Below are 22,474 nucleotides of genomic sequence, written 5' to 3'. Positions count from 1 at the left end.
CAAGCAAGTATAGGACTAATTGACCTCTTGTGTTGATCTTTCCTTTCTCAGACTTCCTAGAGCAATGCCTCACATAACTGTTATTTATTATTTCACTACTTTGCCTATTGATCATCATATAATAGGAAAATGTGGGTTTAAATTCAGATAACCTAAATTTGAATCTTCTACCTGGTTATTTGGGCTTGTCACTTAACCCCACCAATTCCATTTTTTTTCCTTTGTGAAAGCAAGAAAATAATTTATAGTATTTTTGCATATGGCTAGAAATACATTTAAAACAATTTGACATGCAACAAATGTTCAATGCTATGACAATTGTGATTTTTATGATTGTCTTTCTCCGTAATTTGATCAAAAGCTCCTTGACGCTGACAAATGCTATTTTGGAACCCACTGCAGATTTGCTTATCAAAGCGCCAAGCACATGATGACTATAAATATGTGTTTATTACATTGAAAAATCCATGCGGTTTGGACTATAACAAGATGAGTTTAAAACTAAACTTTAAGTACAAGGTTATCTCATGGTCATGAGACCATAGGCAAAATCCATTCACATTCCCATTGCTTTGTCACCTAACAATGGCACTTCAGCTGCCACTGTGGCCCATATATTTCAGAGCACAGGGAGAGCAAAGAATTTGTCTCTAATTAGGCACACAAAAAACATTTATGTTATTAAATTGAATTCTTACACTTGGAGCCAACTCTAATCCAGAATGGATCTGATTTTTGTGGGTGTGAGGCATCTGACCTGCACACAGAGTGTTCCTAGTTACCTGCCTAAATGCACAACACAAAAACACCTGTGCGTCCAGAGCTGCCCACCTGGACAAGGGATACAGGGAGACGACGTGACAACACACTAGAAACCAAGGCTCCTGACATTACACAGACAACCTGGAAGCAAAGCAAGAAACCACTGACAGCCTTGCCTTTTCAGCCCACAGTGCGGCTCATAACGCATGTAGACTGAACGTATTTCATTTGCTCTGCCTCAAACACAGTTATGTGAAATACAGAAGGCTGTAGTTCATCAGGAACACTCATAGCCGAGCACTGTAAATATATAAATCCAAAAATGATACAGATTGAATGTAAATATCCCCCCCTCCCCCGCCGCTATCTCCCAACTGGATTTCCAGCGGCTATATATTTCATAAAAGAATAGGCACTAAGATAATGACTGTGTCTCCTGGATAATTCTTCCTTCTGATAGCTGCCCGGCCTCTCACTTCCTATCATCAGGATGCTATCCAGAATCATTATTTTCTGTTACTCTGCCTGCCTAATTAATAGGAGTCCTCTTTTTAAATTCGACTGCTGGCCACTATCCAGCCTTAGCTAACATTCCCCAAAGGTATCTAAGCACATCTTTCAGTTCTTATAAATTTTTACTACTACCCTTTCTATAATTATCCCATGTGCCATCACAATCCAAGTTCACAAAAAGAAAAATACTGGATTGAGAGCCTTAGGTGGAAAAGATTTATGTTTTTCAGTCCATTGGAAACACAAGATGACTACATTTTGTCCTTGTGAATACAGTCTTGTTATGGCCTGGTGTTATACCGAGGGGTTTAGTCATGGTACGTGCCACCTCTAATGTACTCTCTGAGGACAATAACTTTGCCCTTATGCCTTGCTGGAGAAAGCAGCCACAGGCAGTGCCTGGTGCAGGCTCATGTTCTGTGTCATTTGAAACATCCAGATCTAACGAACGAGACCAAGAAGGGGTACTTGACTGCCAACACTTAGGTTGACCAGAATCCTGACATGACTTGGTATAACAGGTCAGCCCCAACAGAGTCGATATTCATTTGTTAGGACAAATGCATTCTTTCACTTGGAATTTTGGTAACTGAAAGAAGAATACAAATTTCCTGTTCACCTTGCTCCGGGAATAAAGAAGAGATGGCCAGAAGTCACGAACATCTGTGGCTGAAGCAGCAATGAGGTGGGAAAGAACTGCTCCAGTCCTGGGGGGCCCACACTGGGGGGCTGTAGACAGTGATTACTCTTGGGCTGCTCTATAGCTACACTTTGCATTAAAACAGTCTCCCATGAATTGAAACGACGAAATTGAGCTTTTCTATTCCTTCCAAAAGAAAAAAACCTAGCTACCAGTGAGTACTCTTGATGGACATGTTCTTTTGCACTGGGTAACACCAGAACGCTTGTTGGTTGGTTTGGAAAATAAATAGCTTGCCATACATTTGAAGACAGAAGCCACTGCTTTCATAGAGTGAACATGGTTTTGAAAATGGTTTTGTCACCAAAGGCTCACGTATTGGGTAGAATGAATATATGCGTGGTGAAGGAACAATCAGAAACTTTCTCCTCAATGACACAAGGGATTCTCCACCTTCAAAAATATCATAGAACAGGGGCGCCTGGGTGGCTTAGTCGGTTAAGCGTCTGACTTTCGCTTAGGTCATGATCTCGCGGTTCGTGGGTTCGAGCCCCGCGTCGGGCTCTGTGCTGACTGCCAGCTCAGAGCCTGGAGCCTGTTTCAGTCTGTGACTCCCTCTCTCTCTGACCCTCCCCTGCTCACGCTGACTCTCTCTCAATCTCCTAGAAATAAATAAAACATTAAAAAAAATTTTAAAAATATCATAGAACAAAGCATTCACAGTGAAGCAAGAATTGTCCCAGAGGCAGAAAGTGAGTGATGGGGAGGGGGGCGTCTCCTGAGTCCGGATACAGAATATAGGAGGGACTCCAAAATACTTGAGGAATTTTCATTCTTCAAGCCCGGCAGTCTCCCCCAGGGGAGGGAAAAGGAATGGAAGACCTCGACAGCAGTGGTGGTAACAAATCCCAGCAATTTGCCTGACATTACTGTGAGTGACAAACTGTGCCAAGTGTCCTTCTCTAGATGAGCAGGAAGGAGATAAAGATGAAATAATTCATTCCATCCTTTGCCCAGTTTTTCTGTCCTCTAAAACCACTTATCACACAGAGGAAGACAGGGATGGAGCAAGGGTCAGTATGCACTGTAGTATTTCAGCAAACGTTCCTTTAAGATTTGCATGTGTTTTTAGAGTTTTGTAGACCGGTTTCCTTAACTTTTGCTTCACAGTGCTTAGATGACCTTAAGGCACCTTGAATGAATGTATGCAAAGCCCAAGGAAGGCAGCCTAGAAAAGGACTTGCTTGGGCATGCATTTGTTGATTTCTTGCCCAGAGGAGGTGATTATGCAGGCAAATAGGGGTCCTAGGGAGGTACTCCAGGCTTTGACTCTGGGTAGAGGGCTCTAGGCAAAGGTAGAAGGTTCCTAGTGCTCTATTCCTTTTGCAAGGATCTGGCAAAGATTTACTCTGTGATAAATGGCCATAATCCACAAAGTAAAATTGCCTCTGCATAATTCTGCTGGTTATGAAGCTTCAGGAAGAGAGGATTTACTTTATAAGTTCACAATTGCATAACAGCAATGATCTGTTTCTATATATCAAGCCTTGATGCTCAAATATAACATTGCCTTTGCAGAGTGCTTAGGTATGTGCACGCACTCACACAAAATGGAATAGCCTCTCTCTCTCTCTCTCTCTCTCTCTCTCACACACACACACACACACACACACACATACACAGAGGGATCCTTCCACTGCTCTCTCTTCTAGATATTAGGCTTTTATTATGCATATAACTGTCAAAGGTTTTAAACAACAACTACACTACTAAAATCCAATTACAATCTTGAAGCTCTAAATCCTCCCAGACTTCCTGATTTCTACCTCCAGATATCATCTTAGAGTTCTCCACCACAGGTTCCTGATAAATCTTTCTCCTCCTCCCTTCTCTCTGGGTCAGAGCAGGATGGGAACACAAGCTGACTTTCTCAATGACATGCACATTGAGAAATGACCTGTAAATAGCATTGAAAAGCTCAGTGAGCAATATTCAAGATAACGGTATTACATAATTCTCCATGATGTATTTCTATTCAAAATGCTCTAGCTATATGAAAAGAACACTTTATTTAAACTAGGTGAGAGAGAGAGAGATAGCAAATGTAAATATATATATATGTATACACACACACACACACACACACACACACACACACACACATTTCTCAACATTGCTGCTGAGAAATGCTGCCACAGAGAAAATACTTCTTTCTAGTCCTCATCATATGTAAATTGGTGGCTCCGATCACCAATTCCAATGTGGTTTGGGGGTTTCCCCACAGCAACAGCAATGCTTGGACACCAACTGCATGTCCTGCAGTTCAAGTCCATTTTGACATTATCTACTCAGAGACAGCATAGCTCCCACGGGGTAAGGACTCTCCCATACAAGCCTGCTCCTCAGACCCTCACCCACATCAGACCAGTGGAAAGTGCAGGTTATAAACTAGAGGTTCCCACAACCTCCTCTTTGGGTTAGAATAATTCACTAGAGTAGCTCACAGAACTCAGAGAAACATTTTTCTTACCGAATTACTAGCTTTTTAGGGGAGGGGGGAGGGGAGGGAGAGCAAGAGTGAGTGTGAACAGGGGAAGGGCAGAGGGAGAGGGAGAAGGAGAGAAATAATCCTAAGCAGGCTCCACTCCCGGTGCAGAGCCCAATGCAAGGCTCTGTCTCAGGACCCTGAGATCATGACCTGAACCAAAATCATTTAACTGACTGAGCCACCCAGGCGCCCCTACCAGCTTATTATAAAAGGATATGACAAAGATACGGATGAACATCCCAATAGAAGAGGCGCATAAGGCAAGGTATATGGGAAGAGGCTTTCCATGACACGACCTCCCGGGACTCACCACTCCCCCTAAATCACCATGTTCTCCAACCTGGAAGCTCTTTGAACATGGTCCTTTTGAGTTTTTATGGAGGCTTCATCATATACCCATGACTGATTAAATCATAGGCTGTTGATTGAATCGATCTCCAGCTCAGCTCCTCTCTCAGGAGGTCAGAGGTAGGGCTGGACATTCCAACCCTGTACCACTGATTGGTTCTCCTGGCAAACAGCCCCCGACCTGAGCTTACCTAAAGGCTTCCCAAAGGTCACCTCATCAAAATAAGAAATGATACCTTTATTGTTCTCATCACAGAAAATTCAAAGGGTTTTAGGAACTGTGGCCTAAGACCTAATATATATATGAGAAATGTACTTTGGTCATCCGAATAACCAAATATACGTTTCTTATAAATCACAGTATCACATACAGTAAGGAAATAGTCTTCAAATAAAGCGAGATCAAGAAGGTGTTGGGGGACTCGCAGTTAGGGTTTGATTACTTGGACAATTATATCAAATGGGAAAAATGAACTGAAATTAGTGAACTAAGTGGAAATGGAACTCGTGTGTAGAATGTGTCTTTTATTTAAGATGAGGTCACCAGGAATAATTTCCTGAGGGAAACTGCATGTATTTCCCAGTGCATTTGCTTTAATTAACTGAAGTAAATATGACATTACAAAGAGGTTTAATGCAGCTAATGAGTCAATTTGAGAGTCGGGATTTCTTTTCTTTGGAGAAGAAAAATAAGAAGAGGAATCTTGCTTCCTTAACTTTTTAATACGTGGAGTCTGCCGTGTACAGTTGTATAGGTTGTTGTAGCACGAAGGCACGAGCCAGGGGCACATGGGGCTAAACTCCAGACTGGCCCGTGTGGTTAAGCCAAGAACACCAGCTCGAGGCTGTGTCTGCTGGGAGGGGTGTCTGTTTCTAATCTGCACAAGGGAACCCTATGGGTTAGTGGTGAACCTGAGATCTACTATATAGGAAAATCAAACTGGGCATTTATTTTACTTTTTTATTTTTATTTTTATTTTTATTTTTTAAGTAGGATTCATGGCCAATGTGGAGCCCAATGCAGGTCTCCAACTCATGACCCTGAGATCAAGGCCTGAGCTGAAATCAAGAGTCAGCCACTTAACCAGTTGAGCCACTCAGGCTGCCCTCAAACTGGACACTTAAATCCTTTACAATATAACACTGAATTTCAAACCTTTGCGCTATTATTACAGACTACCCTTTGACATAGTACAGGTCCAGAACACCATTTCCTATCTTCTAAGGGTTTCAAACAGGTGTCTACCGTCATTGGGAACGAAGATAGGGGAGTGTTTGAACATATTTGTAAGATTCTGCAAATTCTCTACAGGAAATTTTTTTATTTGGATGATAATCTAATAATTAATCTAATTAACATAAAATTAATAATATAGTATAAAATTTTTTTACAACAGTGACAAGTAATATTACTGAAGACTACAAGATAGACTCATAAGCTAATGATTTATTTGTACCAACTAAATCCAAGGAATAAATGAAGGCAACTAGTGTTCTACCAGAAAACTGTCACTTGGCACTTGAAATACATAGATGTGCTGAGATCAGAAGGTCTGTTGCCATAGCATCGATACCATATTCATATTTTGAGCCATAATTTAATTTCCGCCAAACAACATGTTTTGCCACATTAAATTAGTTCTGTTAATTTGATTTTAATTGATTTTGTAGCCCATATTTGATTGTTAATTTGTTTTGATTTTATGGTTAGACAAAGGTTCTGAGTGTAAAGGAGTTTATAACCAGGTTTGCAATTCTAGGGGTCCAGTACTATTATTTTTTTCTTTTAAAAGGATCTGTACACTACTCCACCTTGAGAAACCCCCTTCTCCACTCCATAGCACCCCTCATGCCTTTTGAACTGTGGGACCCAAGAGTTATTATAAGAAGCCATCCCATCCATGGGTGTATGATGGTTATTAACTAGTATATGAATAAATGTGAAACATGTCCGTGCTCTGATTCTCTAGATGTATTGCAAATATCGTATTGAATAAAGTACAGAAATGTTTGAGTACTCCTCAACTTCATCACTTCTTCCAATCAGTGGATATTAAACACATACTGTGTGTCACATTGAGCATTTCTAACCTTAAAAGTGAGTGTTTTTACTGAAACACCAGTGAAAATTACCACTGTAGCAGCCTATTGGTTGTTTTGTGTGAAAAGGATGGATCCTAACTTCTATGTATTAAAGAGGACATTCCATAACAGTCTATATCATGTAAAGGATACTATGTAGTTTTCACCCTTTTCTAAAGAATCTAAGAATCTTCAGTATTATTCCAGGGTCTTGCTTCCTCAGTCTGTGAGTGAGCAGGAATTTGGTTATGTAACTCACTTTGGAAGTTTCTTCAGTTTTAAATTCGGGAAGATGGTATGAATGACTAATGAAAATAAAAACGAACTTTAAAATAATATGTCTGTCTTTTTAAATAATTCTAAGTCAGTGCTGAGCAAGACTTTACTCAGAAGATGTGAAATTCCAAATATGAAAATGGAGTATTAGAGTGATGATACGATACCCAAGACATTTCTGACTTTCCTAGGACTGGAGCCCACATCTACCTAGGGATAGCAGCTGTCTGGTGCTTCTTAAAGCCAAGTGGAAACTTTTGCAGGACGGGGGTGCACAGACTGCCAGGACCCGCTGGGGCACGTGATCAGGCACCTGATTTACCGGAAGCTGCTGCCAGTACCGATGCAGGCTTCCCGGAGTGAGCTTTGTCAGAAGTAGAAAGATTGTTTCCTTATTTTGGACCAACGTAAATGTGTAAATGCTAATGAGGTGTGTGTTAAGACAACAGAAGAAATTCTCACTTTTTTTCTCCTTCAATCTATAGGCAAACAGGAAAGGGAAAATAAAGACAGTGTTGGCTTCAGAACTCATACTTTCTTTTGTTGACATGGATAGGTATAGTTAAAAGAAAAAAGTAAAAATGTATAGCCAAGAGATGTAGGAAAATAACCTCACATTTGGTTAAAAGGTTGTATATGCACTGTGAAGAAAAGAGGTCTTCAGATAACAGTCTATTTTAATTGTTTAAATTTTCAAACAGGAGTGTTCAGATCAGGGAGGACTTTAAGATCATAAGAGCCATGAGAACAGGGAATAAGACTATTATGTTCATTGCTGTCTTTTCGTTTCTAAGCATTATGCTTAGAATGAGCATTTAATGCTCATAGAGTGAGCATCTAGTGAATAATTGTTTTTTTTTTTTAAATGTTTTTATTTATTTCTAGGAGAGAGAGAGAGACAGCGTGAGCAGGGGAGGGTCAGAGAGAGAGGGAGTCACAGACTGAAACAGGCTCCAGGCTCTGAGCTGGCTGTCAGCACAGAGCCCGACGCGGGGCTCGAACCCACGAACCGCGAGATCATGACCTAAGCGAAAGTCGGACGCTTAACCGACTAAGCCACCCAGGCGCCCCTGAATAATTGTTGAATGAAGTAATTATTTTTAATTCTTTAGGCTTAGTTGTCGATTGTAACCTGAATAAGGAACGAATGGTTTCTTGCCCCGAGCATCTCAGAAAAGGGTTGAGAATCTCTTTTCTTCTATCAGACCCAGAGGTAGGCAAACCTGATGGTACAGTATATTCCAGTCAACACTACTGGCAAAAGAATCTTGGACTCTCAGATCTTAAAATACCAAAGTTCTAAAAAATTTACTGGCAGAAGAGCAAAAGAAAACCACCTGCTCCTGAATTCTCATATGTACAAATTGCATCTCAAACCATTTTGCATCTCCCATGAATTTGCATGTTTTCACCACCACAATGGAGTTTTAAAAACCCACCCCATTAAGTTATATTTTAATTTGTCATTTAGTACTCAAAAAAAAATGAAGTAGCCCAGGATTCGCCTTCACTATCATAATACAAATTTAAAAATGTGAGTGGTGCTGTACCATCCCATTTGGCCACATGATTAATGAGATCAGTGAATGGAAATAGATTTATGTCTTCATATTGTATTTACTACATTGCTGGCTAGCTACATGGCAACAGATGGCCAGATCTAACTTCCTCTAAATAAATGTTCAAAAAAATTAATATATTTATCTTAACATTTTTTTTAAGAAGGAGATGTCATTTCATGAAGGGTGCTTTGGGAGAGCTGAATATTGATTGATCATAGGGTTACAAATATTAGGAAATTGGTTATTTGAAAAAATGAGTAAGATGTGATATAATGCAGGAGTCCTTGGGTAATGAAGGTGTCAAAAGAATGAAGAGAGATGAAGTGAGTCCTGGAGAGAGACAGTGGGTCCCTGAACCCTTCCCTTCTCCATCCTTTTAGCAGGCCACTCTGGCTGGGAAGGCCCGGGGAGGCTCCCATCTGGAGCCCCCATCTGCTTAGCACTTCCCAAGAGGGGAGTCTCCCTGGAGAGATAATAGAAAGTCATGGTCCTTCAGCCACAGGCACGTTCTCAAAGCAGCTCAGGGACTTCTTGGCAACGTCTTTGCTTACTTTGTTGGGAAATGGTTTTGCTTTTTGGGAACTAAGCCAGCTCAGGTGCCAAAGCCCGCGCCTCTTTCTTACTGCCTCTACTGAAAGTGGACTATGGGCCACAATATGTCAGTGTCTGCAGGTGTGATAGTGCATTTAAACATCCCACGGATACCTAACAGCTCAAAGAATCATTGATTTGGATGCATTCAGATCCAGGAAGTGTCAGGAAAATACACACTTGCTTCTGGGTCTGAAGGAGCTTACCTTATGGTTCAGAAAATAAGAGCTGGGAGCACTTTGCAAATTCCAGGGGGTTATGCAAACATTCCTCATGAATATCATGTGCAAAGAGAGCTAATACTATCAAATATATATGTGAGTATAAAATACAAAGTACTTCGGGGCGCCTGAGTGGCTCAGTCAGTTAAGCGACCGACTCTGACTTTGGCTCAGGTCATGATCTCGCGGTTCGTGAGTTCAAGGCCAGCGTCGGGCTCTGTGCTGACAGCTTGGAGCCTGGAGCCTGCTTCAGATTCTGTGACACCCCCCCACCCCTCCCCCACTCATGCTCTGTCTCTCTCTGTCTCTCAAAAATGAACGAACGTTTAAAAAAAACTTTAAAATACAAAATACTTCACATACAAAAATACGTATCTGTCTCATTTGGAAGGAACGCTATTGCCACATATTTGAAATTTCATTAACTCTCTCACCTTTCAGCTGAGCACCTTTCTTTTTACCTGTCACTCCTTTCTCTTGTCCTTTACTTATGTGTCTATATTCCTTCTGAAAGTAGTAAGCAAAAATTCTATGGGGAAAAAATGTTTTTTGTGTGTGTTCAGAATGCATTTTCTAGACAGTTAATTTGATTACCTAATCAATGAATCAACCAGCCAACTAACCAACCAACCAACCAACCAACCAACCAACCAACACAAAATGGGTGACAAAGTATGTAGGAGCCTAGAAGTGGAAAGAAGGAAAGAGGACTTCATTAGGCAAAAAAGACTTCTGACTCGTGGAATGTGACAAAATTGGACGTTTGAGTGAAAGTGTGATATTTTTAAGCATTATACAAGAAGTAAATATTCTGACAAAGCGAAATGTCCACGCAATTAAAAAAAGTTTTTTTAAATGCCACGTTGATGCCTGAGGCAAATAGTCACAGCTCAGATATTATGAGATCTGTGAAATCTGAGGTTTAATATTAGAGCTGAGATATGACTTGCACTGACAGCCTTCTTTCTGGTTATGTTGTACATGCATCTGAGGGCCAGTTTGAAATGTGGAGTTTTTCAAGTATCTAACTTATTTTTTTTTATTTTTTTAATGTTTTATTTATTTCTGAGAGAGAGAGAAAGAGAGAGAGAGAGAGAGGCAGCGTGAGCAGGGGAGGGTCAGAGAGAGAGGGAGACACAGAATTTGAAGCAGGCTCCAGGCTCTGAGCTGTCAACATAGAGCCCAACATGGGGCTGGAACTCACGCTGAGATCATGACCTGAGCTGAAGTTGGACGCTTAACCTACTGAGCCACCCAGATGCCCTCAAACCTCTATTAAAGAAAGGGTTCTGCTATGTAATCTATTAGTTCACCAGATTGTCTTATTCTCTTCATTATTTTGAAGGACATATTTTTTAAGTTTATTTATTTATTTTGAGAGAGAGTGTGAGAGCAAGACCAGAGAGCAAGGAGAGAGGGAGGATCCCAAGTAGGCTCCTTGCTGTCAGCACAGAGCCTGATGTGGGGCTCGAACAGACGAACCGTGAGATCTTGACCTGAGCTGAAACCAAGAGTCAGACGCTTAACTGATGGAGACACCCAAGCACCTCGTAATGGGCATATTTTCTTATTTAAAGATCTCTTTCTGATCACACCCATAGTGTGTCTTTATATAAATGTCTGGAAATCCTACTGAATTTGGTACAAGTCTAAATTAAATATATGGGAGTTGGAAACAGAGTCCATTTGCTATGATTTGTAATCAGTTTTAACACTTTTCTGAGCTGGAACGACACATCCTAGTACAAACAGAAACTTTAAATGTGGACTGTCACATTCTGGGGGGCATGCTTTGCCCAGTAGAAGACGACATACACCTTTCAATTTAGGAACAATGGTCGGGTGTGGTATTTTTTGATCAATGAGTTGTTGCCCAGAAAGAGTTGATTTCATTGTTAAGCCTAATGAGTATATTTGCTCGGTATTTGAGAATGGTGAGACCCTCCCTAAGTACCATTCACCCCACCAAAGAAAAAGTCAAAACACTGCAGAAGGGGAACATATGGTCTGAGCACTGTGGTTGAGAAAATGTTACTTAACAGATGAATGTAGGAGAAAGGCCGGTGTGCAGAGAAAAGCAGGCGCAAAATATCTTGTTACACTTTAAAATAAGTCTAAATAAAAGGAAATCCCCAGAGCAAGAGAAGTGTCTACAGAATCACAATATTTTGAACAGATCCATTATCGTTCATTAGCGTCACAAAATCTCCTTTCTCCCCTTATGAAATGGGTATATTCACGTATTTCAAAAATATTAAGAAATTACCTTTTAAATGTGAATGTTGTCTGAATAACTGTGTGATAGAAAGCAGCATGTGAGTCTCCATGTCCTGAATTAGCATCAGGGCTGTGCCCAGCGCTTCGGGAAACACGGTTGCTTGTTCAGGGAGGTTGTAACCTAACTAGGAAAATCAGATTAGCCTCCTCTGACACCTGTTCTGTGCCAGCTAGCCAGGGTTCTGTTCTTCCCTTTCCTTCACAGGCAATGCCCTCGAATGAAGAATCAATGTTAGTGCCTCAATATTCTCACCTCTAGTCACTATTCTACTCCATGCAGCTGGGCCTCTTCCACTTGATAAATAACCTTTGATAAAGGCACCAAATGACAGGGCCATGGTTTAATCCACCCCGGGTCTCTCTGCTGCATGTGAACCTGCTAGCTACTGCATTTCCCTAGAAAACCCTTTCTCCTCTGGCTTGTCTTGATCCTCCCCCTCCTTTCATTCCTCCTCAGCTGCTAGTGCTGACTCCTTTTCTCCATACCCTTTGATATGGACATCCATTGAGGGGCGCCTGGGTGGCTCAGTTGGTTAAGCGACTGACTCTTAATTTCAGCTCAGGTCATGATCTGGCAGCTTTATGGGTTTGAGCCCCACATCGGGCTCTGCACTGGCAGCGTGGAACCTGCTTGGGATTCTCTCTCTCTCTCTCTCTCTCTCTCTGTGTGTGTGTGTGTGTGTCCTCCCCACTTGTGCTGTCTCTGTCTCTCTCAAAATAAATAAACTTAAAAAAAAATGGATGTCCCTTGGGAATCTGTTCCCCATTCTCTTCTGTCTCTCACCATGGTTTCCATAGCGCAGGGCTTCCTAATGTTTTGTCAGGTCAAATATAGAAAAGGATGGTAGTGGATATTCAGGGTCTTTGGTGGGGATGTAAATTGGTGCAGGCACCATGAAAAACAATATGGAGGTTCCTCAAGAAATTAGACATAGAAACACCATATGATCCAGTAATGCCACTTTCAGGTATTTACCCAAGGAAAGTGAAAACGCCAATTTGAATGAAAAGACATATGCACCCCTATGTTTATTGCAGCATTATTTACAGTAGCCGAGATATGGAAGGAACCTGAGTGTCCACTGATAGATGAACGGATAAGGAAGATGTGGTGTGTGTGTGTGTATATATATATATATATATACACACACACACACACAATGGAATATTACCCAGCGATGAAAAGGAAGGAATCTTGCATTTGTGACAACAGGGATGGAGCTAGAGGGTATTATTCTAGGGGAAATAAGTCAGTCAGAGAAAGACAAATACCATATGATTTCACTCCTATGTGGAATCTAAAGAAACCAAAACAAATGAACAAACAAACAAAAAACAGAACCAGACCTATAAACACAGAGAACACACTGATGGTTGCTAGAAGGAAGTGGGGGCGGGGAGATGGGCAAAATGGGTGAAGGGAAGTAAGAAACAAGGCTTCCAATTATGCAATGAGTAAGTCAGGGGATGAAAAGCACAGCACAGGGAATACAGTCAATGGTATTGTAATAGTGTTACATGGTGACAGATGGTAGCTACACTGTGCTGAGCCCGGCAGAACCTATAGAGCAGTTGAATCATGCTATGCTGTACATCTGAAGCTAATGTCTCATCATGTGTCAGCTGTACGCATTCCCCCCAAAATAAAAAGGAGAAAAAAAAAAGGCTGGTGATGGGATGTTAAAGTTATTATGGATCATTTCATATGAGCACATATATCACACCACTACACTGTACACCTAAGACAAATACAATGTTGAGGGTATCTATGCTTTTGCACAGTGCCATTGCTGATGGTACACAGAACAAGAATCTTTGACCTAGGTGCTCTTTCCCACCAGATTTTAGTGAGTATGAATTCTTCTCCCTAGTTCCCAACCCATGTACTTACTTCTTGATGGATCCTCTACAAGGAGGCCACACAGGCACCCCCAAACCCACCTGTCTATGTATAAGCTCATTAACTGGTCCTGAGAGGATGTGTCTGTGCTCTGTTCCCTGAACTGGCAAACAGAACTGAGTTACCCAAGGAAGATACTTAGAGATCTTCATCCCCTTCCCCCGAGCCCTCAGAGTCCATGGCTGCTAGGTCCTGGCTATTCCACTTTTTTAAATATCTTGATTCTAAATCAGTTTTCCATCCTATTATGGCCCCAGTCTTGGCAAATGCTTAACTTAAACTAAGCACCTCCCTGCCTCCAGTATCGGCCCTCTCCATCCGTCTTCCTCACTGCTGCTGGGTGTCCTCTGATGCCTGCGTTATCCCGTCTCCTCCCTAGGCTGCCCTGCAGTTCTTGCTCACACACTCTCAATTTGCACCAGATTTCCTGCTCTTTGAGAGGTTGCACGTGCCCTGACCCATGCCTTCACACACCCCCCTTTCACTTGCCTTCCTGGGTGGGGGGATGGTGCCTCTCATTCCGGAGGCCTTATTCCAGCCTCCATGCTCTACTATGACCCTCCACCAGATCCGGAGGCTCTGCTGGGGAAGATCTCTATTTTCTGCTGGTAGAGCATGCACACCACCTCCCGGACACCTTCCATGGCTATCCTCCCTCAGTCTGCGCTCCCCAATGGCAGAGATGTCCAGGGTTAGTTCAGCGCACTGCAGATCGTAAATGAGTATTCCTTAATGACTACAACCTTTGGGAGCCAGAGTAACCTAAATGCCAGATGCCTTTTGTGCAGCCTGTTTCCTCTGATTAGAATGCCTTTCAATTCTTGAAATGCTTCCCCCATGGTTTCCTCCGTGGGGAAAAGTCTGACTCATCCTCTGGAGATCTGGGCCAGTGCCCTCCTCAGCAAGGATTCCCTGGCTACCCCCCGCAGGGCTGTTTCCTTCATTGTCTGTGTCCAGTGATGCCTTGTATGTGCCTTGACTATGACACTGCCAACAACTATGCCTTGGTACCATCTGTTTACTACCCCTCTACCCAAACCAATCTGGGCTCTAGGACTAGGGGCTTCCTTATCTATCTTTGTGTTTCTAGTGCCTAGCACAGGGTAGGGGATACTAAGCAGAGGTATGATGTAAAGTAGCTGTGTTAATATCTGGAACTCTGGTCCAGATCACCCTTCTGGGTTGATCATGAAACCAGGTTCAAGAAGCCCCGCAGTGGGAGGACGTACCGAAGAGGCTTTCCAAATGAAAGGCCAAGAGAATCTAAGTCTTCACTGACTCATATCCTGCTTCCCACATCTTGTGGCATTTCAGATTGCATAATCATCTCAAGCAGTTAGAATTGTAAGTGACTAAACACTGGTATATCACATCTTTTACCTGCCTGCTGAGTTAAATACTTAACCCCATTAATGGAGTTACCTAAAAGAAGCTTTAAATCCTGAATCTGCTTAGTCACGGCCTGGATGATGGCTCTGGGACAGGGTGCTTCCGCCAAGATTTGACCGGGGGGGTTAAAGAGGTTTTATTTTCCTGAGCTTCTAAGCATAGATCTGTGCAGAAGGAGAGCAAAGCAAAAGCATCGACTCACAGAGGGGACTGCACAGCTGAGCCAGCTGGCTCTTCTCCCAACAGGTGCTGAGTCTCTAACGCTTAGTAGCATCCTGGGCTGACCCGGCCAGCAGTGCCCATTAATAGTACCAGCGAGCATTTGCCGAGTGCTTACTATGTACCTGACACCCTTCTAAGAACTTTGTACATCCTGCTGTCTCTAATCCCCACACGTATTAAACAGATGCTATTATTATCCCTAATTTACTGAGAAGGAAGAAAGACAGAGAGAGGTTCAGCTACTGATTCAAAAGCTCATACATAATGAGGTCCAGAGGTGAGATGCAAAACCCAGGGGCCAGGACTCCATGGTCCACAGTCTAACCCACAGACCCCAACCTAAACCACAATTGAAACTCATTCTTTCCTCACAAAGAGAAAGTAAGTGAAAAGAAAATTTCTGGCCCTCCATGCAAATAATGCATCCTACCAGGACCTTAAGTAGGCAAAATCCATTCTTTTCTCAGGATTTTCTACCCAAGGGGGGGTGGGTAGATGGGGATAACTGTTTCTCCTAGAATCTGTTCCCCAAAAAGGGTTTGATGGCATTCTAAGTAACTGTCCCTATAGAAAGTGATGCTGTTGTATCGAGTCACATCAAACTCATCAAAATCAGGCAATTCCAATAACCAAAGGACAAATCCACTCTCCCAGTGTCACTTTCTACATGAAAGGAAAATACCAAGCTCAATTATGCAATAATATTTAGGCCACGTACAATAGCATTTTCTGCTGGATTTATGTTATGCAGCTAGATAGAATACGTTAAAGTAATTGAAACAGGTTTATTAATGCCTTTTAAGTTTTCTTGATATTTTCCCCAGAACTCTCCAACTTTAGGCTCTTTTCTTAACTAATGACTTCTTGTTCTGAATCCTTTTATCTGTTTTCTGTATGTCAGAATGCCCAGAAATGACCTGGAATGCTTTAAAATACACCAGGAGAAAAAATATTCTCATTTCTTACCCTATACCGGCCCCCCATGCATAAACGCAAAGTTCTAAGTCGGTTTCTTAGTGTGCGCACACACGTTCCTTTATGATTATCATTAAGTCACATTTTAAAAAGAAAGAAGATTGCAGAGGAACTGGTTCAAATTCCCTCCAGCAAGTCTGATAGTCCCCAGAGACTCTGATTTCATCTACCACTGCATTTACTAGAAGTTAACAACTATTCAGGAAACAACAAAAACAAAAAACCTTTCTCTCCACTGCTTGAAAAATACATGGACGCGAAGAAACTGAAATATAATTTTAAAAGGCTCTCTCAGGAAAGGCCTACACGGAATGACTTTTTTTTTTACTCTAATGTAGATTTGCAATTGTTCTAAAGACTGATAGGCCAGAAGAATTCTAAATAGCTGTTGATTTCATGCTTGGAGATGCACCTTTCAGTTGTCAAGGCCAGTATGGAGATATTGCAACAGACTCACTATTTATTTGATTGCAACCGGATTCCAAATAGAGTTAATGTATTATAGCAGTGTCAGTTGGTAAATGTGGAAAGGCTGCATGATATGTTGGAACACTGGCCAATCTGATCTTATTATTGAATGGACTGCAGAAAGAAATCCACTTTCATCTTCACAAGTGTCCAAAATACAATGCAAGATGAAAAGATATTTTCTATGAAAAACTGTTAGATTGTATCACACATTTTACATCTATTCTAGAGATGAAAGCATATTTTCAACAGACACGCTCATATCCTGCACCTTAGCCATATTGATTTTGCCATATTAAAATACCAGTGAAGCAATAATAAAGTAATTTCACCTACCAACATGTTCATAGATCCTTTGAAGTAAATAAATATTTGAATGTGAAGTTGTCAAATTAAATTGGTCAAGCAAAGCCATTCTGATACTTTTCCTTTGATATTTTTAGCATTTAATAAAATATGCCTAAACCACTTACATATATACTTAGATGATGCTTAGAGTATGTCTATTAAATATCAGGCTCAACTCTGTGAACTGAGCAGTGATGTGTGAGTAACTGCTTAACAACAGCTCTCTAAAACGTGTTCTGAGGGGCGCCTGGGTGGCTTGGTCGGTGAAGTGGCTGACTTCGGCTCAGGTCATGATGTCACGGTTCGTGGGTTCGAGCCTGCCCCACGTCAGGCTCTGTGCTGGAGCCTGCTTCAGATTTTGTGTCTCCCTTCTCTCTCTGCCCCTCCCCCGCTCACGCTCTGTCTCTCTCTCTCTCAAAAATAAATAAGCATTTAAAAAAATGTTCTGATGTATGGCAGTGTTTGTTGATTTCCATGTGTAAATACTCCTGCTGTGGCTGACTGCAAGCTACCAATGTGATGACACTGACCTTGGAGTTTGGAAGAGATGTGCTTAGTTGGCTTTCAAGACTGTGTATGTGCTACTTCCAGCATATACCCCTGGAACTGAGCTGCTTTTAAACACCTAGAATCTGCAGATTTTTCATTTCCCTTTCCTTTTTAAAAAATGTTTCTTTATTTATTTCTGAGAGAGTAAGAGAGAGAGAGCACACACAGGGGAGGGGCAGAGAGAGAGGGAGACACAGACTCTGAAGCAGGTTCCAGGCTCTGTGCTGACAGCTCAGAGCCTGACTCGGGACTCAAACCCACCAACTGTGAGATCATGACCTGAGTCGAAGTTGGACACTCAACTGACTAGGCCACCCAGGCGCCCCTTTCCTTTTCTCTTCTTGGGGACCACAGGGCTCTCTGGAGCATAATTTCCTCATTTGCAAGATGTGTTAGCTTGTAATCTCTACACTTTATCTAAGCTCGACTCTTTAAATATTTTAAAAACTTTCCCACTCTGAATTTTAGGGCAGATTGAGTATTATAGCAGAATTACCAAAAATTCTATTGCATCCAAATTTATACTCTAAGGACATGGAGATGTAGGATGGCCTCCAACACAGAGAGTGTTCAGTGAGGTTCATTTTATAAAACTTAGCAATGGTCTTCAGAGATATGGAAAGTGGAAGACTGCCATGATCTTCTCATAATGATGTCAATTCCTAAAGTTCAGCTTAAAAAGAAAAACAAAAGCCAGGTCAATGAGGAGAAACACCTTATGTTTGGTTATACTGTTTCATATCTACTTCTGCATTTTCAAAACGGGCAAAATGAAAGGTATCCCTCTTTGCGATGTATGGGAGAAGGAACATTTCACCTCCTTTGCAAGAACTGTACTTTCAACCTTTTTCCGTGTCTAGGGAATCACTTCAGGAGAGACTGAGCTGAACTGATAAAGAAAAGTTCATGGTATCATCGCAAGTACTATTGCAACTGTAATGTAAAAGGAGTGAAAACCCTTTCTTTCCATGTTTTACAAGACCCAGACACAAGCTCTAGAGACGATCATATCTCTGGATTCTTCCCAGAGAGCAGGACTGAAGAGGTGGATACAGCAATTCTGAGAGGCCCGCCTGGATTGGAGACAGCTTTGATGGGGTAAGTGTCTTCTTGCTCTACAGCTTCTGCTTATGGAAACTGTCAGAAGGAAACAAGGATCAGATATATGAAGATGCCTATAGATGTTAGTGAAAAGTGAAGAGAAGGAGGTCTTATTCATTGCTGGTGGGAATGGAAAACGGTACAGCCATTTTTGAAGATGGTTTGGTGTTTTCTTACAAAACAAAGCTTACTTTTACCATATGATCCAGCAATCGCATTTGGTATTTATCCAGAGGAGTTGAAAACTTATGTCCACACAAAAACCTGCACATGGATGTTTATAGCAGCTTTAATCATAATTGCCAAAACTGGGAAGCATTCAAGATGTCCTTCAGTAGGTGAATGGATAAATAAACTGTGGTACATCCAGACAATGGAATGCTATTCAACGCTAAAAAGAAATGAACCTGGGCGCCTGGGTGGCTCAGCTGGTTAAGCATCCGACTTCGGCTCAGGTCATGATCTCTCAGCTTGTGAGTTTGAGTCCTGGATCTGGCTCTGTGCTGACAGCCTGGAGCCTGCTTCGGATTCTGTGTCTCCCTCTCTCTGCCCCTCCCCTGTTCACATTCTGTGTGTGTGTGTGTGTGTGTGTGTGTGTGTCTCAAAAATAAACAGTTAAAAAAATGAAAAAGAAATAAACTATCAGGCATAAAAGACATGGAAAAATCTTACATGCACACTACCATAAATGCATGTGAAATTATGATATTTTGGAAAAGGCAAAATAATAAGGACAATAGAAAGATCAGTGGTTGCCAGGGGTTGGGAGGGGAGAGAGAGAGAGATGAATAAGAAGATCACAGAGGATCTTTAGGGCAGTGAAAATACTCTGTATGTTGCTATAATGATGGATACATGCCAGTATACATGTGACTAAGCCACAGAAGTACACCACCAAGAATGAACCTTAAGGTCAATTTTGGACTTCAGGTGACAGTGACATGTCAGCGTAGGTTAATCAATTGTAGCAAATGTCCCACTCTGGTGGGGGATGTTGATGATCATGGGGGAGGCTGTGCCTGTGTGGGGGCAGGGAGCCTGGGGGGAATCTCTGTACTTCCTCTCCATTCTGCTATTAACCTAAAACTGTTCTTAAAAAATAAAGCCCTTTTGCCAACATGTGTAGACTATAAACTTATTCAATGCTGTATGTCAATTACATCTCAGTAAAAACATAAAAATGCAAAAAATAAACCAAAAAATGAAGTCCTTTTAAAAAAGAAGAAATCCAATGAATTTTGTATAAAGTTAGACTACAAGCAAAGTGATCATTGCCCTGATAACATTTTTTTTTATCGTGAGTGCTTTTTGAGCACCTGTTATGGGCCATGCTCTGTGCTCAGGACTGAGGATTCAGGGGTAAGTAAGTCAGACATGATCCCTTTGTTTAAAAAAGATTAGAGTCTGGTGGATGTTGATATTCCTATGTGGATTTATTTGTTGAAAAAACTGTTTATTCACATCAAGCATGTAGCAAGCCTTTGATGAACATTTGTTATATGGATATTTAATGAAATAAGTCACAATAAAAAGTCATCCATTCTTGTATGAAAATTTTGTCCAGGTTTTACAAGGGCACTTTGGCTAACCTAATCATGGTTGCTGTGCTACAACATCAATATTTCGTGTTAATAAACTAAATTGAACATGCATCTTGCTTGAATGGCTTGAAAGGTATTTATTGAGCACCTACAATGCCAGGCACTTTTCTTTATATCCCTCCTTCCAGTCCTTCTCATGACTCTGGGAAATGAGTCTGCCCATTTTATAGGTAAGCAAACCGAGTTCATAAAGATGATAAACTTGCTCAACAGGGTCAGAATTCATACCCAGGTCTGTCTGACACGTGCTTCTCCCTCTCCACGTGATATGTCAAGAGCAGCCAGGAGAACTGCGCTACATCTGCACCTACAAAGCTCCCACGTGAGTCAATAATCCCAAGGCACTTTTCTCCTTCTATGTATGATGACATATTACAAATAAGTGGGCGCTCCTGGCAATTCGCCCCTGGGAAGACTAGAGCTCTATCTTTTCATTGCTACCCTGCTTCCTTGATCTACTTCCAACTCTACAACCTCTACTGCTTCACCACAATAAGGCATTTTGTCCTGATGCTCGGCAGAGCCAGGAATGTAGTGGGAGAAATTAGGACAAGGTGAACCTACGGCTTGAAACTCTTCTCCCTCTCAGGGGAAGAAAATAATTGAACCACAGCAATAGATTTATGGAAACTGAGGACTTATGGAAGAAATTTATATTTTTATGAACCCACATAAATAACACAATTCATTTCCTTTAGGGTCACCAAAGAGCAAGAGAGAGAGAGATGAAACCAGTTATAATTTAGAAAAGACACTAAAATGCGCTCAAGATTCATTGTGGTTATTGGACCATATTTGAGGTTTGCAGAGATTGACAGAGAATAAAGTCCTCTGAGAACCAGCAACTGGAAAGAAAATTATATCCGTTTTAATGTACACCAGTGTTGTTGAATGTATGTGCTCAGTTGTGGTGAATGTGTTACATATTTGAGTCAATGTACAAGTAGCGCATTTTAGTGCCTCTATTTAAGTCCCTTTCTATGCCTTTTTATTATGACTTATGTGATTTCCTTTCAAAACCATTTAAGTTCTGTGAGGAACAAAAAACTTAATAGGAAACGTGCCTGGGTGGCTTAGTCGGTTAAGTTTCTAACTCTTGGTTTCGACTCAGGTCATGATCTCACTGTTCACGGGTTTGAACACTGTGTCAGGCTCCATGCTCAGTGTGGGATTCTTTCTCTCTCTCTCTCCCCTGCCCTGCTCGTGCTTTCCCTCTCTTTCAAATGAAACAAATAAACTTAAAAAAAAGTTAACATGAATATCTCCTGGTCCAAACTGAGTTATAACATAAAAATGAATTTTATCTTTCACAATTGGATTTTTTTAATTTTGATTAAAAATTAAAAATTTTTGAAAAAATATATTAAATATATTTTGATTAAAAATTAAAAAAGTTGAAAAAATATTTTTTATCAATGATTAATTACTATGTATTCTTAATTATTAGTCTTCTATTCCTCTCTGCCACTTGCCACCAGGATCTTAGTTATCCAAATACTATGGTGACTGAATTTGAATGAAATAGTCCTAATAATTTTGAATGAAACATACACAGAAGTCAGTGAGATATTGAACAGATATTCATATTTGTATACAAAGGGCCCACTAATAACTTTTCTCTGGACAAATCACCTCTAATAAATGAAGCTGGCAACATGTCCATAAAAGAGCTAATGCAATGCCTGATTGAGTGATTATACCAGCCTTTTCTGTGTTGGCTAAATTCAGTCATTGTTTCATTTCTACCTCAATATTTCCACTTCAGTGTCCTTAATTATTGGAACTAGGGAGGAGATAGAACGCAGAACATAGTAGCTGTAACTCTCCTGAATTGCCCTATAATTGGGTTTATGAAAGGACTCTAGATGATATATGTCTTTATGAGGTAACTTTACAGCAGAAATTGTTCATACAGATCATATTATATGAGCTGTAACAGAGAGGCCAATGAAGTGAGTTTAAGGCTGATCTGAGCTTACTTTGAGTTGACCTGGTATTATTTTTATGGATGGTTCTAGTTGGTCTTAGACTTAACACACACTTCCATTTCTAGGGCTGCTATTTTATCAGACAAGTGATGACATGGCTTGACTCAGATCTT

At 41.1% G+C, this 22,474-nt stretch overlaps 1 protein-coding gene across 1 annotated transcript in view; it reads right to left on the bottom strand.

The window, feature by feature from the left end:
* The window catches only part of PHACTR1 (phosphatase and actin regulator 1), a 571,513-nt gene that overhangs the window by 504,170 nt on the left and 44,869 nt on the right, over positions 1-22,474 (bottom strand). The gene's annotated exons all lie outside the window — the stretch shown is intronic.

This window comes from Crocuta crocuta, unplaced genomic scaffold (genome assembly GCF_008692635.1).
Source record: "Crocuta crocuta isolate KB4526 unplaced genomic scaffold, BGI_CrCroc_1.0 scaffold24, whole genome shotgun sequence".
NCBI lineage: Eukaryota > Metazoa > Chordata > Mammalia > Carnivora > Hyaenidae > Crocuta > Crocuta crocuta.
Note: the sequence above shows the minus strand (reverse complement) of the source record. Positions and strands in the feature narration are given on the sequence as shown.